Source organism: Podarcis gaigeae (genome assembly GCF_964106915.1).
Source record: "Podarcis gaigeae genome assembly, chromosome: 3".
NCBI lineage: Eukaryota > Metazoa > Chordata > Lepidosauria > Squamata > Lacertidae > Podarcis > Podarcis gaigeae.
In genome coordinates this window covers 114,973,120-114,991,485 of record NC_139680.1, presented here as the reverse complement: position 1 = coordinate 114,991,485, position 18,366 = coordinate 114,973,120, and positions in this window count along the sequence as shown.

Genomic DNA, 18,366 nt, shown 5'->3' with positions numbered 1-18,366 from the left:
TTGAAGTTGTAATTACTGAAATTTGTCAGGGATAATCTTCATGTGTGTTTGGGTGGTGGGGAATGCTGTTTCACCATTGGCATCTAAGTATAAATATTAAAAATTATGGTGGTAATAATAATAATAATAATAATAATAATAATAATAATAATAATAATAATTTATTCCATCTGACTGGGTCTCCCCAGTACTCTGTGCGGCTCCCAACAGAATATTAAAAACACAATAAAACATCAAACATTAAAACTTCCCTAAACCGGGCGGTCCTCATATGTCTTCTAGAAGTCAGAAAGTTGTTTATTTCCTTGACATCTGATGGGAAGCATTCCACAGGGCAGGCTCCACCAAAACCCATAGTAATGAATGCAAATGGGGGAAGCATAACTTTGTTCTTAAGAGATATAATTTGCTCCTGAATAACTACTGGAGTTGGAACTAGAATGCAGAGCAGGTTTAACACAGATAGGGTAGCTTTCCATAGCAAATTTTCATATAAACAGGTACCAGTCAAAGCTTTTAACCTGTACACAGCACTCCGACCTCTCAAGGGTGGAGGGGTGAATCATGCAAAACCCAAATTCACATTAAAGGGAAAGGCTGGGTGATGAACCACATTTACAACCTGAATGTTGGGCTCCTAGCCACCTGGATTATGTTACAGGAAGTAAGTGAGCTAGTATCTTTGTTATATATAGTTACAAGCCTGCTAAATCGATGGGTTCTTCTAAGGGCAGTTCTGCATCTCCTTTCAGGCAGTTCCCATCCATCCAGGATTCGTGGGTAGCATCTCCAGCAGAATCGGGGAATTCTAAGGAACCTCAAAGGCCCCAAAGCAAGAAATCCACTCATATGCCATCAATAATAGGTATTGGTTGAGCCTCTTCACCAAACCCACTAATCAAGGATTGTCTATTATCAACAGGGACAGTCTGTTTTCCTGTCAATGAAGGCATCCCATTGAGACGTTTTTCATAATACTTCAGAGAAATGTGTTAATATTGATGAAGTGGTGGCTTTCGGTCATCTGATAGCCAAATGGTATTTAAACCACTTTGCTAGCAATGGGGAGTCTTTGCAGAAAACATGTTCAGAATTATTGGTATACCCATAGAGAACCAACATGGAGGACCTGATGGTTTTCTTAACTTTCTGGAAAGCTTTCTGGAAGTTCGTAAATCCTCTGCAAGAATGGATTCACATCTCACAAGAACACAAGCCCACACACATTTTCCAGCAACATATTACATTTTATTCAAAATTGTATACAGGGTTGTTGTTGATGTTTCAAATAATTCAGTTCCACTGAATTATTTTCTGGAAGCCAAACAACAGCAGATCAATCTATTCATCTGGGTAATATCAGTTGCTGAAATAAGCAAAAGTTGCTCTCCACCTTACCCTTAATGAAATCTGCAGAAAGAAAAACATATATTCTGTGATTATGTGTTAACACAGAGACAGTATACACACACACACACACACACACACACACACACACACAAACATATGGGGGAAACTCCATAAGCAACAAACTTTCATGTCACAAAAATGCCAATGACCTGTAGATTATTAATTTTGACAATTTCTCAAATGAAAATTTACATATGAGCAAATTTGACTGAACATCCAACTAATATGCAGCACTAAATCTGACTTTTATAATGCACGGGGGGAAAATGCAAAACAAAACAGCACACCCACCACTGGAATGAGGCCCTCAGGCTGAATACTTCCCTCACCCCTGACCTCGATACAGTGTGTGCGCTGCAAAAAATGTAGTTTAGTGTTACATGCAAGGTGCCTTGGAATAATTTCCATTCCAAGGATTGTGATATAAATAAGTCTTCTTATTTTTTTTTACTACTTCTTCTTCTTCTTTTTCAGAACATTGAATCATATGTTTGTGATCTTGGGCTTTAAGACCCATCAACCCCCATCGTGCATGCACACGAAAGCTCCTACTAATAGCAAACTTATTTGGTCTCTAAGGTGCTAATGGAAGGAATGTTTTTATTTTGGGTGGGACCTGTAGTCCATAATGTATGGAGGGCGCCAGGTTGGAGATGGATGCACTTTCCCCCGATTTTGTTCCATGCACTATTGGGGGGGGGGTGAATATTCATTTAAAACCTCCACAACTCCTTTTTTTAAAAAAAATCCTCCTCAAAGAAAAACCTTAATAATTTTTCTGTCAGCCAAAAAGCAGTTCAAGAACTCCCCTCAAAAAAAGAGAGAAAAACTCAACAACTCTGTCTGAATTTTCACATTTTGAAATATGGCAACCCAAGATTAACTTTGCTTTTAATGTTTGACTTTATATGGGATGTAAACTTCTTAGAAATTATGGATGATAAAGCCATATAAGACTCCTGTTAAATCAAACAAACAAATGGATCCTTTGATTAAACAGTACGTGGTTGTTCTGGCTTTTTATCGCCAACTTTGTTAATTTATTAAATAATGGAGTAAGGGGAGACCCACAAACGACCTCTTGACCTATGTGGATGAACAGTGGTATATAAACACAAATAAATATATAAAAATGTCACCAAACATATTTGAAAGATGGAACAGCCAAATCCTTCTCATTCCAAGTTGAGGAGTGACTTCTGAGATCATGCCATCAGATTATAACATGAGGAACAGAGACGTGGAGGCTGAAATACATGTTCCATTAGAGTTCATAGATAAAATATTAATCTTACGCTGTACAGCATAATGTTCCATTCCCACATGTTCCTAGGTCTGGTTGAGGTGTGTTGCATTTAGGCTCGTCAGTGCAAAATCCTTCAGCATTACTGCAATCTTCACTAGTTTCTGCTTTCTTTGGCCAAGTTGCAGATCCTAGAGAAAGGGAACATTGTTTGATTAAGGGATTCACTCATTCTTACTTGATAATTATAGATCGCAACCTGCTGCTGTTGCTTTGGAATGGAACGGATTACCCTTTAACCCTCTAATAATAATACATTGGTACCTCGGGTTAAGTACTTAATTCGTTCTTAACCTGAAACTGTTCTTAACCTGAAGCAACACTTTAGCTAATGGGGCCTCCTGCTGCTGCCGCCGCGCCGCCAGAGCACGATTTCTGTTCTCATCCTGAAGCAAAGTTCTTAACCCGAGCTACTATTTCTGGGTTAGCAGAGTCTGAAACCTGAAACGTATGTAACCTGAAGCGTATGTAACCTGAGGTACCACTGTACTGAAGTTCAGCATGCATTGTCCTTTGGTTAGCATTGTGTACTTTCTGGTGACAATGCATTGCTTGCGAAAACACATATATGGAGGAAAATGATGAACAGAAATTTGTATGTTAAGTGAAAATGCAGACAAATGTATGGTCACAGCTTTGTGTGGAATCATTTTTTTAAAAAAGAGACTGGTGCAGAAATGCAAGCAGGAGAAATCAGAGAAACCAAACACCCACAGATTAATTCATCACAAGGGAAGGGAGTCATATATTATTCTGCTAATGCTTCCTCTCTTCTAAAGAAGGGTTCACCTATCCATTCCACACTCCTTCCTTTTGCTTGTACAGTACTGAGAGATTTTCTCCCCTGAGTTTTCTGTGGATACATATTCACCAGCCCATGCCACTTTGCATTTTGTATGGTGTTCAAAGTTAGATGTCTATCAGTGTTAGAGGAACAAGAAACCCATTATTTTAGAAATCCACCTCTCAAACTCATCTGCACACCCCCTTATAAGCGAGAGCAGGCAGCACGGTAAAGAGATGGCTTGGGCAAGACAGGATGATGGGCAGGTGGAAGAGTCCAAGGAGGACAGCAGCAATTGCTCAACTGAAGCAAGAACGAAGGAGTGAGAGGAGAGGTGTGTGAAGAGGGAATGAGAGAGATCTAGATAAGGAGGAGGAGGAGAGAGCAAGATAGACGAGGGCATGTAGTCTTCATCTTAATCTTCAGGGGAAAGTCTTCTGCAGAATTGGAGGAGAAGGATATCTTGGTTATTGAATCCCAATTTTCACATCATCTCTGAACATTCTGATTTTGATGTACGGCTTACCTGGAGAAGCTAAGAGCATCCCTGAAAGGGCAATGATGTAAAAGATGCTGATCTGCATCCTGAAGTTTGACTTTGAATTTCAAGTCAGAAACCAAGGAAGGGAGACCAAGAGTGTTCTCGATTTCATGTGTCATCAAAAAGAATGCATGCACACATATTTATAGGTCTGCAAATGGCACTTGCAAGTCAGCCCTCAGATTTAAGATTACCAAAGTAAAGGTTGTGATCACAGGAAAGTTTTGGTCCACTGCTCCTCAAGTCTTGGAGCATCAAAAAGAAGTAAAATACACTAACTTGTACATTCAGAGTCCAGCCAGATGTAAACATGATTTTTATTGTTTTCAATGTCTATTTTTTAAAAAAATAATTGCCTGTATTTTCTTTCCACTTTCTGGCTGCTATGGTCCATTGCTAAAACTAATGAACTGAACTGAAGAGTGCATGCACATTAGTACAGTGAGCCCTCTGTACTAATCGCAAAGCAAGTTGCTATTTGGTTTTTGTTAATTTAAAGAACGAGGCCACATTTTGTAACACACAGCACTGCAAAAACCTCCTGCTGGGCAAAATCTCTGGCTTAGGCTGGTATGCACTTTGGGTTAATGGGCAGGTCGGTTTCCTGGCAGTCCTCAGTGTCAGGAGCCCAGGCTGTCATCTGGATAACACAGCACGCAAGTCGTAGTTAGCTTGAAGATTTAACACACAATTAGCCTCGGAAGTCTAACCGAATGTCTGTGGCTTACGAAACAGTTGACCCTTCTGAAGAATGCTTCCTGGTTCTGCAGAACATCCTGAATCTATAACCTTTACCTTTCTGGGTTTGCTTCCTGTCTAATACCTTCCCCATACATCAAGTCTTTGGGTTCAGATGATTAACTTCCTCCTCTTCCAGTGAGGAAATGCTATTCCTTCTGCTTTTCCAAGTCTGGCTGTGCTTCTTGAGTGAACTGACTTTTCATCCCCCCCACTGTCTGCTAATGCCTTATCAACATTCCATTCTGTGTCAGAGAGAGGGGGAGGTGGACTGCTCCCGGCTGTCTGTGTTAGTACTCATGCTGTGCTTCTCTACTTGGGGCAGATGTGTTCATGACTCTCAGGCACATATGGCAGTGGTTTTCAATCTTTTTGAATCCACAACTCCCTTGCCCAACCATATTCGGCTTCCAAAAAACATTTGTAAACCAGAACACTTACTTCCAGGTTTGCTGCATTTGGGAGCCAATTTGTTCAGGAGTCAAGTCATTTGAGTACCAAGGTACCACCATACAGGCAATCCCCACTTTTCTGCGGGTTCTGCTCTGGTCCCCTGTGCACCTCACGAGGATGCAAGTACGTGGGGATTCTCCATTGCAGCCTGCTCATCTCCGGCACTATTTTCAGCATGCATGTAAAAAGGAACATGCATGCCAATTGTGCATAAGTGGGAATTCCCCTTTTTCGCTTTTCACTAGTACTTGGCAAATGAAAGAATCTTTCCATATTGCTGGGTTTAAAATGTAAGCATGGGGCCCAGGTGCAATAATTTCTGGAAGCAGAAGGAAGAATAAAATGGCAGGCAATATTAGGTCAAAACAGATGTCAGCTGATCATAATTAGTGGCAGTCATAGAGGAATGCCATCAGTGTTGACACCTGCCTTCACTTTGCAATTTTATATCTTACTTTCTATTAACTTGTTTTATTTATTGCAAGATCTTTTGTTGAGCAGCATGCAAATAATGTCAGTAAATAAATGCTTTATTATTTGGAGCAGCAGATAAAAGGTAAAGGTAAGGGACCCCTGGACAGTTAAGTCCAGCCAAAGGCAACTATAGGGTGCAGCATTCATCTAGCTTTTCAGGCCAAGGGAGCTGGCGTTTGTCCACAGATAGCTTTCCGGGACATGTGGCCAGCATAACTACATTGCTACTGGCACATGGAGGATTGTGACAAGTGCTATAGCACACAGAAATGCTGTTTCCCTTCCCAGTGCAGTGGTACCTCTTTATCTACTTGCACTGGTTTGCTTTCGATCTGCTAGGTTGGCAGAAGCTGGGACAGAGCAACGGGAGCTCATTCTGTCACATGGATTAAAACAGCTGAACTTCCGATCGGCAATCCCAAGAGGCTCAGCGGTTTAGACCACAGTACCTCCTGTGCCCCCCATCCCCTGATAGATAGTAAAGGTGGAAGGAAGATATGGCAAAAAACAATTTCACACTAAAGGCAAAGGTTGTGTTATAAACCATGTGTAGAACCTGAATGTCAGGAGCGTGTCTAAAATTTCACTAACACTCTTGGTTATGTGGGCAGGAAGCAAGTGAGCTTGTTTTGTGTTATGCTGGAAGGTAGTTAGAAACTTGTGAAAGAGGTGACCTCCTCTAAATTCAGTCTTACACCTCCATGCAGGCAGTTCCTATGCATCAGGAATTTGTGGGTTGCAGTTCTACTAGAATAAGGGAATTGTAAGGCACCTAAAAGGTCATAGAATCATAGAATCATAGAGTTGGAAGAGACCACAAGGGCCATCGAGTCCAACCCCCTGCCAAGCAGGAAACACCATCAGAGCACTCCTGACATATGGTTGTCAAGCCTCTGCTTAAAGACCTCCAAAGAAGGAGACTCCACCACACTCCTTGGCAGCAAATTCCACTGTCAAACAGCTCTTACTGTCAGGAAGTTCTTCCTAATGTTTAGGTAGAATCTTCTTTCTTGTAGTTTGGATTCATTGCTCCGTGTCCACTTCTCTGGAGCAGCAGAAAACAACCTTTCTCCCTCCTCTATGTGACATCCTTTTATATATTTGAACATGGCTATCATATCAGGTCATGTAGGCCAGCAGCCTGCCAAGACAGGAAATCTACTAATCAGTGTCTGCCTCACTAATCAATGACAGTTTAGCACCTTTGGTAACAGTTTATTGCACTGTAAACTCAACACAAGCCTGCCCCCCGCATTTCCCAGCAATATGTCACATATTTATTATTATATTATTATTATATTACAGTTCCCTGCCCCAAAATAAATCCATTCCATTGAAGTATTTTCTGGAGGTCAATAACAGATTAATCCAGTTGCTTGGGTTTTGTCAGTTGCTGAAAGAATCAGATGGTTCTCTCCACTGAACATTGAAAAAAGAAAAGAGATTTATTTCATAAAATCCAGGGTTTAGTTTTAACTGGAACATTACACATAATGCCTGGAGTGTGGGAATAAGCAAAGCAGCTATATTCCTGCATTCAAGTGAAAATTTACAAAGGAATGAATTTGACTGAACATCCAATGAATATTGTACATGAAATGTGAGTTTCAAAATATACAAAATAAAATTAAAAACCATAGAGTGTGAAACCATCTGAGATCTGAGCTTAAAAAATGAAACAGGAAAATAGAAGAAAGTCCTCCTAGCACTGATAAGAATGTGTGGCTAGCGGCATGTGGGGGGGGGGGAGGTCAAAGAGGCAATTGCTCTAGGTGCAAAAAAATTCAACACCTAGTGCTGTTTTAACTTCAGCACCATTTTTTATTTAACTTGAGCACAATTTTTGATATATGTCTAAAAAACAAACATGGCAATTTCCTTAACTTTACGAATAAAAAGATTTCTGTCGCTTTGCAAATTGGCCATAACTGGCGATCCATATCTCACAAGGACACAAGTCTACATATATTTCCCAGCAACATGTTTATTCGAAATAGTACAGATTCTCTCCTCCACCCCTTTAAAAAAATCTATCCCATAGAAGTATTTTCTGCCAAATAACAGATCAATCTAGTTGCCCTCCACTTTACGCAACTCTGAAGAAAGAAAAGAGATTTATTTTAAGATTTCCAGGGTTATGTTGTTAATAGAGACATTACACAAAATGTTCTAGAGGGTGGAAATAAACCAACAGAGTTACAGTGCAGCATTCAAGTGAGGATTTACCAACAAGACAACAGACCAAAGCATCACGAAGATTCTAAAGGGGTTACTCGCTCTCTGAAGGAGCGGGTACTTAGCTGGGGGGGGGGCATTTCTGTATCATTTGCTGTTGCTTGAAGGTCAGGTGGCTTCAGTGGCCCAGAGTGCCTTCCATCAGCTTCGGCTGGTGGCACCTCCCTGGACAAGGATAGCCTAACTTCTGTTGTCTATGCTAGGCTGACCTTTGGGTTAGACTACTCCAATGTAATACATGGGGTTGCCTCTGAAGATGGTCAGCATGTTTTGGCGTTTTGAATGTTCAAATGCATCAAATGAAGCATTTGTATGGTAGGTGATGGATATTATCTCAGCATTGTACATTGCACTTCAGGGGTGACACTGAAAAGGGATGGACTATATGTTCCCCCATGCACAGAGAACTCCTGGGATGGGTGAGATCCGATGGGGAGAAATTCATTTGGTGCAGAAGTCTAATGTGAACTTCCTTCCTTTGCATTTCCTGAGCCGATGTATGAACTGAAACACAGCCATCCTACTATGCAGCACACATGTCTTCCTACGTCACAATTTAGTTTTCCAGATTTTTTTTTTAAATGGTTGTATCACAACCCTGAAACCTCAGGAGCAAATCTAAATCAGGAGGAGGAGTAGAAAACAATGCAGCTATTATTGGATTTATTTTAGAGAAATATTTGGATAATAATGCCTTACATCAGGAGAGTTTTCTTGCAATTACACATAGAGTGAGTAAAACTACGAACAGAAAAGCATCTTTTGGGTGAGAACGAACACCAATGATTGTTCACAGCTTTGTGTGAAAATTAGAAAAGAATCAGCAATTCTTTTCAGAAATGGGGTAAACAGAGCAGAGAAACTGAAACTGGCATATTAATTTATCCCAAAGGTAGGAGTAGATGGATTATTCAGTTTACACTTTGCCCCTTCCAAATATGGGGTCTCCTTTCGGCTTCTGCGAGTGGGTGGAGTCAACTGACGTAATCCAATGCCTAAGCCAATACCTTTTCACTTGCTGAAATCAATAAAGTTCTTGCCCATTAACCTTATATCATGTGTCCTTGTGTTTTCATTCCACTATGCGGGGATCAGGTCCTCGAACCACAAGCCTATATTTCTTTAGGTCTCGATATTTCTGATGTTGATGTATGCCTTGCCTGGAAAAGTTAAGAGCATCCATGAAAGGGCAACAATGTAAACGATGCCAAACTGCATTGCTGAAGACTAGGAATCTCAAGTCAGAAACCAAAAGAGGAAGACCAATAGTGCTGTTGATTTCCTGTGTTATCCAAAAATCTGTTTGTTCAGATCTTTATAGGTGTACATGTAAGCTTGATGACACAGTATTCCTGAAGTAATGGATGTGATAGTAATAAGTCTTGGTCCTCTGCTCCTCATGAAATCACAATGTACCCAAAGGAAGGAAGGAAAGTAGATTAACTTGAACATACTGTATATTCAGGATTCAGTGGACTGAAAACATGCTTTTTTAATATTTTCATAGTTTTTATTGTCTGTATTTTCTTTCCTATTTCCGGCTGCTACCACGCATTACTATTGAAATGAAATGAGCAGTACATTGAAATTAGTACAGTGAGCACTTGTCCTGAAAAGGGTTTTTCTTTTTTTAAAGGAACATGGTTGTTGTTGTTTAGTCGTTTAGTCATGTCCGGCACTTCGTGACCTCGTGGACCAGAGCACGCCAGGCCCTCCTGTCCTCCACTGCCTCCCGCAGTTTGGTCAAACTCATGCTGGTAGCTTCAAGAACACTGTCCAGCCATCTCATCCTCTGTCGTCCCCTTCTCCTTGTGCCCTCCATCTTTCCCAACATCAGGGTCTTTTCCAGGGAGTCTTCTCTTCTCATGAGGTGGCCAAAGTACTGGAGCCTCAGCTTCACAATCTGTCCTTCCAGTGAGCACTCAGGGCTGATTTCCTTAAGAATGGAGAGGTTTGATCTTCTTGCAGTCCATGGGACTCTCATAGACAAAGACAACAGGCATATAAAAGGAACATGGTAACATTTAGTAAATGCAGAACTGTTGGAACTGTTCTGGTTTAAGTTCATATGCACTTTGGGTTAATGGGTCTTGATGGTTTCCTGGCAGTCCTCATGTTTTCTGGCAGCACTGGTGACATGACTGGTAAGAACAGAAGAAGATTCTTCGAGATCAGACCAGCAGCTCAACTCATCCAGAAGCCTTTTTTGATGGCGGCCAGACAGATGCATATCGGAGTCCACCAACAGGGCATGACTAGAACAGTGTGTTTCCCCAAGAAGTGTTAGCTTCTATTTTGTGTTCGGGAGTGAACCAAATATGGATTGGGCTAAACCAAGGAACCATGTATGCCCATGTACCACCTTATAGTGGATTTTTCTTTGCTTCGCCTTCATGTCAGGGAGGTCATGAGGATCCAGAAAGTCCATTGGTTGACTCAGCAGGAAACTAGGTTGTAGTAATGGTAATAAAGTAAAGTAAAGTAAAGCAATTGGTAAACAAATGGTCACCAGCTTCATGACTGGTAAGAGCAGAAGAAGAGAGAGAGGCACATAGATATAAATCTTTCTTATCTTGAGGTTAACTCGCTTTTAACATTTATTTTTATCAAGAGTTAAAGGAATATTTTCCATTCAGTGCCAACTTCTTAGAGAGTATGAATGATTAAGAGATATAAAAATCCTGTTAAGTCAAGCAAGCAAATTAACCCTTTGATATAACATTATATTATTCCCCACTGGTTTTTTTTAAATGAAAAGCAGAAGTAGGGCAGATTTGTGTGCTTCTCTGTGTGAACAGTGGCCTATAAGTAAAAATAAATAAATAAAATGTCACCATAGATAAAAGAAAGAATAAGAGAGCAAGAACGTATATTTAAAGAAGAGTAGAAAATATTTACTCAATGATCATAAATCAAGAGGTAGAGTAGAAGACTAAAAGAATGAAACAAAGCGGGGCCTGAAGCCTCATAAGGACTGCGTGCTGCTTGCTGCCTGCTGCCCAGGAGGACTCCCCTGAGTGAGTGCTTGAGGGCCCTGCTCTTGCCACTTACCATCTGGCCTGGGGCAGGGCCTGAAGCCTCATAAGGACTGCATGCTGCTTGCTGCCTGCTGCCCAGGAGGACTCCCCTGAGTAAGTGCCTGAGGGCCCTGCTCTTCCCACTTACCACCTGGCCCAGGACGGGGCCTGACAGGCCTCACTAGGACAGTGTTACTGCAGGAGGGGCACAGAGTGATTTTAAAATGTTTTTTAAAAAATTCTTTTGGATTTTTTGTATGTGGGGGGTAGGGGTGGGATGGATATTTGGTTGGGTTTGGGGAATTATTTTTTTTATTTTGATGTTTTTGTAATTTTTACAATTTTTTGTATTGTTTTATTGGTTTAGTTTGTTTGTATAAGTTGTTATTTTGTTCTTAGGGGGAGGGGTCAGGGCTGCCGGAGAGTGGGCCCCAGCCCACAAAATGGCTGGGGCATGTTCCACAGCGGGGAATGCACTGGGACAACCGATCTCAGTGATCACGGGTAGGAGGAGGAGTTACGCTAAGACCAGACCATGTCATTACAGAGGAGGCAGGTTTAGTCGTTGTCTGAGGACTATTCCTGCCTCCGGGTCTGTCCTGACCGGATGGATACTAGAATCAACAAGGGATACCCACATGACCTGAAGGTGCTGCTGTGCAATGCCAGGTCCATGATTCATAAGACCACTGCCATCCATGACTTGATCATGGATGGAGGACTTGACCTGGCATGTGTAACAGAGACTTGGTTGGATGAAGCAGATGGGCCTGTCCTTGCCACTGCTTGTCCACCAGGTTTCTCTTACGCACAGCAACCCAGGTCATGTGGGCGGGGAGGGGGGGTTGCAGTGATTTTTAGAAAGTCATTAGTTTGCACCAGGCGTCCTATTGGGAAGACCCAGTTTTCTGAGTGCATGTTCTGGAAGTTGGGCAATAGGGGCAGTACAGGATTCCTTTTGCTGTACCGACCTCCCCGCTGCACCAAGGATTCCCTGCCCGAGCTGCTTCAGGTCGTGGCAGATGTTCTCCTGGAGAAACCTAGCTTGGTCATCCTAGGGGATTTTAACATCCATGCCGACACGACCTTACAAGGGGCAGCTCAGGACTTCGTGGAAAGCATGGCCTCCATGGGGCTGTCCCTGAATAAGTCTGTCCCAACCCAGAGCTGCGGACATGCCTTGGACCTGGTGTTTACCTCTATGGATGTTGGTGATCTGACACTAAGTAAAAGTGAAACAAAAGAAGTGCCATGGTCAGATCACTTCCTGGTGCAACTGGACTTCTCTGCGACCCATCCCCTCTGCAGGGAGGTGGGACCGATTCGGATGGTCCGCCCCCGCCACTTAATGGATCCAAATGGTTTCCAGAGAGTGGTAGGGGATGCTTTATCCCATGTTGATGGCCTTTCAGCTGATTCCCTGGTGGCCCGCTGGAATGCGGAATTAACCAGGGCTATTGACTGTTTGGCTCCGAAGCGCCCTCTCCGATTGCATGGAGCCCGGAGAGCTCCGTGGTTTTCCACGGATCTGAGGGCAATGAAACAATCATTGAGACGGCTAGAGCGCCGGTGGCGGATAACTCATTGCGAATCTGACCGGACACAGGTTAGAGCTCAACATCGAGCCTACCAAGTGGCGATAGCGACGGCGAAGAAGAATTTCTTCACCGCCTCTATTGCATCTGCAGAAAACAGCAGCAGGAGACTTTTTCAGGTGGTTCACAATTTAGCGGAACCACCTGTAACATCGGGGCCCAGTACGGGCCACATATTCTCCTGCAATGATTTTGCAAAGTTTTTTGCAGATAAAATCGCTCAGATTCGGGAAGAAGTAGACTCCACCGTGGGAGCAGGGCCAGGGCAGGAGAGTGCTAGAGTTCTGTCTAGTCAAGTTGAGTGGGATCAATTCCAATCTGTTACCTCCGAGGATGTGGACAGGCTGCTTGGACGAGTGAAACCAACCACCTGTCTTCTGGATCCTTGCCCATCCTGGCTGATAAAAGCTAGCCGGGAAGGACTGGGCGATGGGCTTCATGGGGTGATGAATGCTTCCCTCCGTGAGGGAGCCTTCCCAGACCCACTGAAAGAGGCGGTTATTAAACCGCTTCTTAAAAAACCATCTTTAGATGCGGCCACAATGGCCAACTATCGCCCAGTCTCAAATCTTCCATTCTTGGGCAAGGTGATAGAGCGAGCGGTTGCCGAACAACTCCAGGCATGCCTGGAAGAAGCGGACCATTTGGATCCCTTCCAGTCGGGATTCAGGCCTCATCATGGGACTGAAACTGCCTTGGTCGCACTGGTTGATGATCTCCAGCGGGCTAGGGACAAAGGTGAGAGCTGTTTCCTAGTTCTGCTGGATCTCTCAGCGGCGTTTGATACCATCGACCATAACATCCTTCTGGACAGTCTTGAGGGGCTGGGAGCTGGGGGCACTGTCCTACAGTGGTTCCGCTCCTTCCTCCTGGGCCGTGTTCAGAAAGTGGTGGTGGGGGATGAGTGTTCAGACCCCTGGGCTCTCACTTGTGGGGTGCCTCAGGGTTCTGTCCTCTCCCCATGCTTTTCAACATTTACATGCAGCCGCTGGGAGAGATCATCAGGAGGTTTGGGCTGGGTGTTCATCAGTATGCAGATGATACCCAGCTCTACCTCTCTTTTAAATCAGAACCAGTGAGGGCAGTGAAGGTCCTGTGTGAGTGTCTGGAGGCGGTTGGAGGGTGGATGGCGGCTAACAGATTGAGGTTGAATCCTGACAAGACAGAAGTACTGTTTCTGGGGGACAGGAGGCGGGCAGGTGTGGAGGATTCCCTGGTCCTGAATGGGGTAACTGTGCCCCTGAAGGACCAGGTGCGCAGCCTGGGAGTCATTTTGGACTCACAGCTGTCCATGGAGGCACAGGTCAAATCTGTGTCCAGGGCAGCTGTTTACCAGCTCCATCTGGTACGTAGGCTGAGACCCTATCTGCCTGCGGACTGTCTCGCCAGAGTGGTGCATGCTCTGGTTATCTCCCACTTGGACTACTGCAATGCGCTCTACGTGGGGCTACCTTTGAAGGTGACTCGGAAACTACAACTAATCCAGAATGCGGCAGCTAGGCTGGTGACTGGGAGCGGCCACCGAAACCATATAACACCGGTCTTGAAAGACCTACATTGGCTCCCAGTATGTTTCCGAGCACAATTCAAAGTGTTGGTGCTGACCTTTAAAGCCCTAAACGGCCTCGGTCCAGTATACCTGAAGGAGCGTCTCCACCCCCATCATTCTGCCCAGACACTGAGGTCCAGCGCCGAGGGCCTTCTGGCGGTTCCCTCATTGCGAGAAGCAAAGCTACAGGGAACCAGGCAGAGGGCCTTCTCGGTAGTGGGGCCCACCCTGTGGAACGCCCTTCCAGCAGATGTCAAAGCGATAAACAACTACCTGACATTCAGAAGACATCTTAAGGCAGCCCTGTTCAGGGAAGTTTTTAACGTGTGATATTTTACTGTATTTTTGGTTTTTATGGAAGCCACCCAGAGTGGCTGGGGAGGCCCAGCCAGATGGGCGGGGTATAAATAAATTATTATTATTATTATTATTATTATTGAACATGCAAATAAACTAGGAAAATTATTGGCATGGCAGTTGAACAAAACTGAGAAAAAAATATTTTAAACAAGGTAAAATTAAATGATAAATGATAGATAACCCAAAATAAATCAGGAGAGCTTTTGTTAATTATTTTACAGATTTATATAAGAAAGAAAGAAAAAGTAAAGAGATCGACCAATATCTCAAAGTTAGCAGTCTTCCAAAAATAACAGAAGAGAAATCTGCAATGCTAAATGCTTATATAACCACTCAGGAAATATCAGAAGAAATTACTTCCACCAAAACAGGGAAATAGCCAGGACCAGACGGTTTATCAGCAAAATACTATAAAAAATTAGGTAACCAGCTGTTGAGACCGCTACAGGACATAATGAATGGAATTCTAATTTCAGGTAAGGTCCCAGAGACATGGAAAGAGGCATGCATAACCTTAATTCCAAAACAGGAAGCCGATGTGTTGGCGGTCACTGGTTACAGACTGATTTCATTACTAAATAATGACTATAAACTGTTTGCTGATGTAATGGCTAATAGAATGAAATTAGTACTGAAAGAATATATACATCAAGATCAAGCAGGTTTTCTTCCAGGCAGACAAATGAAAAACAATATTAGAAATATTATTGATATTGTAGAGTACTTGGAAGTCCAAAATGAAAAACAAGCGACATTGATGTTTATAGATGGAGAAAAAGCCTTTGACAATGTCTCTTGGGAATTTATGGAATAAACTATACAAGAAATGAATTTTGGAGGTAAATTTAGGAAAGGAATTCAAGCTATATATTCAGAACAAAAAGCAAAATTAATTGTTAACCAGGTGGTAACAGAGGAATGCAAAATACAAAAAGGAACAAGACAAAGATGCCTGTTATCACCTTTATTATTTATAGTAGTGTTAGAGGTCCTGGCAAGAAACATTAGAATAGATGACATAAAAAAATCCATAAAAAGTTAAATATTTAGGAATATCTCACAACTAGAAACATTAACATTCATAAAGATAATTATGAACAATGTTGGAATGAGATAAAAAGAAATCTAGAAATATGGGGAAGAATGAACCTTTCCTTATTAGCAAGAGTTGCAGCAGTCAAGATGAATGTTTTGCCAAAAATGTTGTTTCTATTCCAAACAATACCGATAATAAGTGATGTTGTTTCCCTCAAAAAGGGGCAAAAAGGCATATCTAAATTTATCTGGAAAGGGAAGAGACTGGGAATAAAGTATAAAATACTAACAGATGTGAAGGATAGAGGAGGCTTATCCCTTCCAGATTTCAAACTGCATTATGAGGCAAGTTGCATTACTTGGATCCGGGACTGGATTAAATTAGAAAATACTGATTTATTAGATTTGGAAGGACATGATAACTGATTTGGTTGGCACGCATGTTTATGGTACAATAAAGGGAAGATACATAAAGGATTCCACAATCATATGATCAGAAAAGAACTAATAAAAGTAAGGGGGAAAATATAAAGATTTATTAGAGCAAAAAAAACCTTGGCGGGTGGCTACTACAGAGGCGATGTCAACCAAGAGAATAAATATGAAGGCAAAATGGCTAACATATAGAGACTTATTGATAGAAAGAGAAGGGAAATTAAAATTAAAAGAGTATGAAGAAATTAAGGATGATGTTTGTGATTGGCTGCAACATTGACAATTAGATGAGATTTTTAAGGAGTATAGTAAGAAAGGATTCAGTTATATTGTTTCTAGATTTCAAAAAGAAACAATAGAAGGGAATAATAAACTTAAAGAAAACTTACAGTTTACTATTAGAATGGGAGACAAAAGACGAAGAGGTGAAATTAGTCACAAGACGTAGGATATAACATATATTTGGAAGAATAGGAAAAGCTATGGAAGAGTAATCTGAAATTCACAAATTGTATACTGTTGGTATCTGTTGGAAGAGAATTATATGAAAATGATGTATAGATGGTATATTACAATGGTGAAAATGGCAAAAATGTACAAAATGAGCTCTAACAAGTGTTGAAAAATGTACAAAATGAGCTCTAACAAGTGTTGAAAATGCAAAGAAAAGGAGGGTACTTTATTGGTGGAATTGCAAATCAATTAAAAATTATTGGGACATGATTTATAATGAAATGAAAAAAAATGTTTAAGATAACCTTTGTTAAAAATCCAGAAGCCTTTTTATTAGGTATTACAGGACAAGATATAGCAATAGACAAGAAGAATTTATTTATGTATGCGACAATAGTGGCGAAAATGTTATTAGCTCAAAGATGGAAAAGCGATGCAATACCAATGGCAAGAAAAGTTAATGGAATACATGGAATACACGGAAATGGTGAAGCTGAGAGACTTAAAGACAAAGACAATAATGACTTCAAACATGATTGGGAACCTTTTAAGATATTTATACAGAAACAATATATGGAAATGAACTCACTAGTAGGATTTGAGTAATACACTTACAATAAACAAATACAAATAGTAAATATAAATAAAGACTAAGAGACTAAGTACAGATTAAGAAATAAATTTATTTTATCACAGAAGGGATATAAAACTATATGCAGAACAAAAATAACAACAGATCAACAGAGCCAGACTGATACCCAGAGAGAACTTGCTGCAAGACAGACCCAAAAAAGAAAATAACGGAACGGAACACCTCTAGTCATCACATACAGCTCCCAAGTTAAAATAGTACAACGCATCATCAGAGATCTACAACCTCTCCTGGACAATGACAGTTATCTTTCTCAAGCTCTGGGAGGAAGACCTTTCATTGCCTACAGACAGCCACCCAATCTTAAATAACTCCTAACCCACAATAATACTACAACCAGACCTAACACAGACACTGGCACCAGAGCCTGCAATAAACCCAGATGCCAACTTTGCTGCCACATACACCCGGACAACACCATTACTGGCCCCAACAACATCACACATACCATCTCGGGACTATTTAATTGCTCATCGTCTAACATTGTGTATGCCATCAAATGCCAACAGTGTCCTTCAGCTCTCTATATTGGACAAACAGGCCAAACCTTACGCCAAAGAATAAACGGACATAAATCAGACATCAGGAATCACAAGACAGAGAAACCAGTAGGAGAACACTTCAATCTCCCAGGACATTCTATACAAGATCTCAAAGTAGCTGTTTTACTACAAAGGAATTTCAGAAATAGACTGGAAAGAGAAGCTGCTGAATTGCAACTTATCACCAAACTTAAAACCATGGAGAGACCTGGTCTGAACAAAGACATTGGATTCTTATCTCATTATACATGACAAAGCCATTTTTCACCTTCTCACCCCTTGCTTTTCCTGTAAGACCTATTGCAGTCGTTAAGAGTCGTCAACAGGCTCATCACAGCTATCTGCCAATCACCCATTCCCACCACCCTTCTGAGTAATACCCCTCCCCACCTTCTCACTATATAGAAGGGTCTGGTAACTTCTGTTTCAGTGTATCTGAAGAAGTGTGCATGCACACGAAAGCTCATACCTAGAACTAACTTAGTTGGTCTTTAAGGTGCTACTGGAAGGAATTTTTTATGTTTCAAAATGTTAATATTCAGACAGAACTGTTTTTTTTTGGGGGGGTGGAGTTCTTGAGCTACTTTTTGGGGGTGGAAAAAATTGTTGAGGTTTTTCTTTGGGGGCGGGATATCAAAAATAAAAGGAATTGTGGAGCCTTTTAGTGAATTTTCACCAAAAAAAATTCACAGGTGTCGCCTATTTGCAAACAGTGAACCAAATCGGGCAAAAGTGCATCCATCTCCAACCTGGTGCCCTCCATACTTTTTAGACTACAAGTCCCACAATC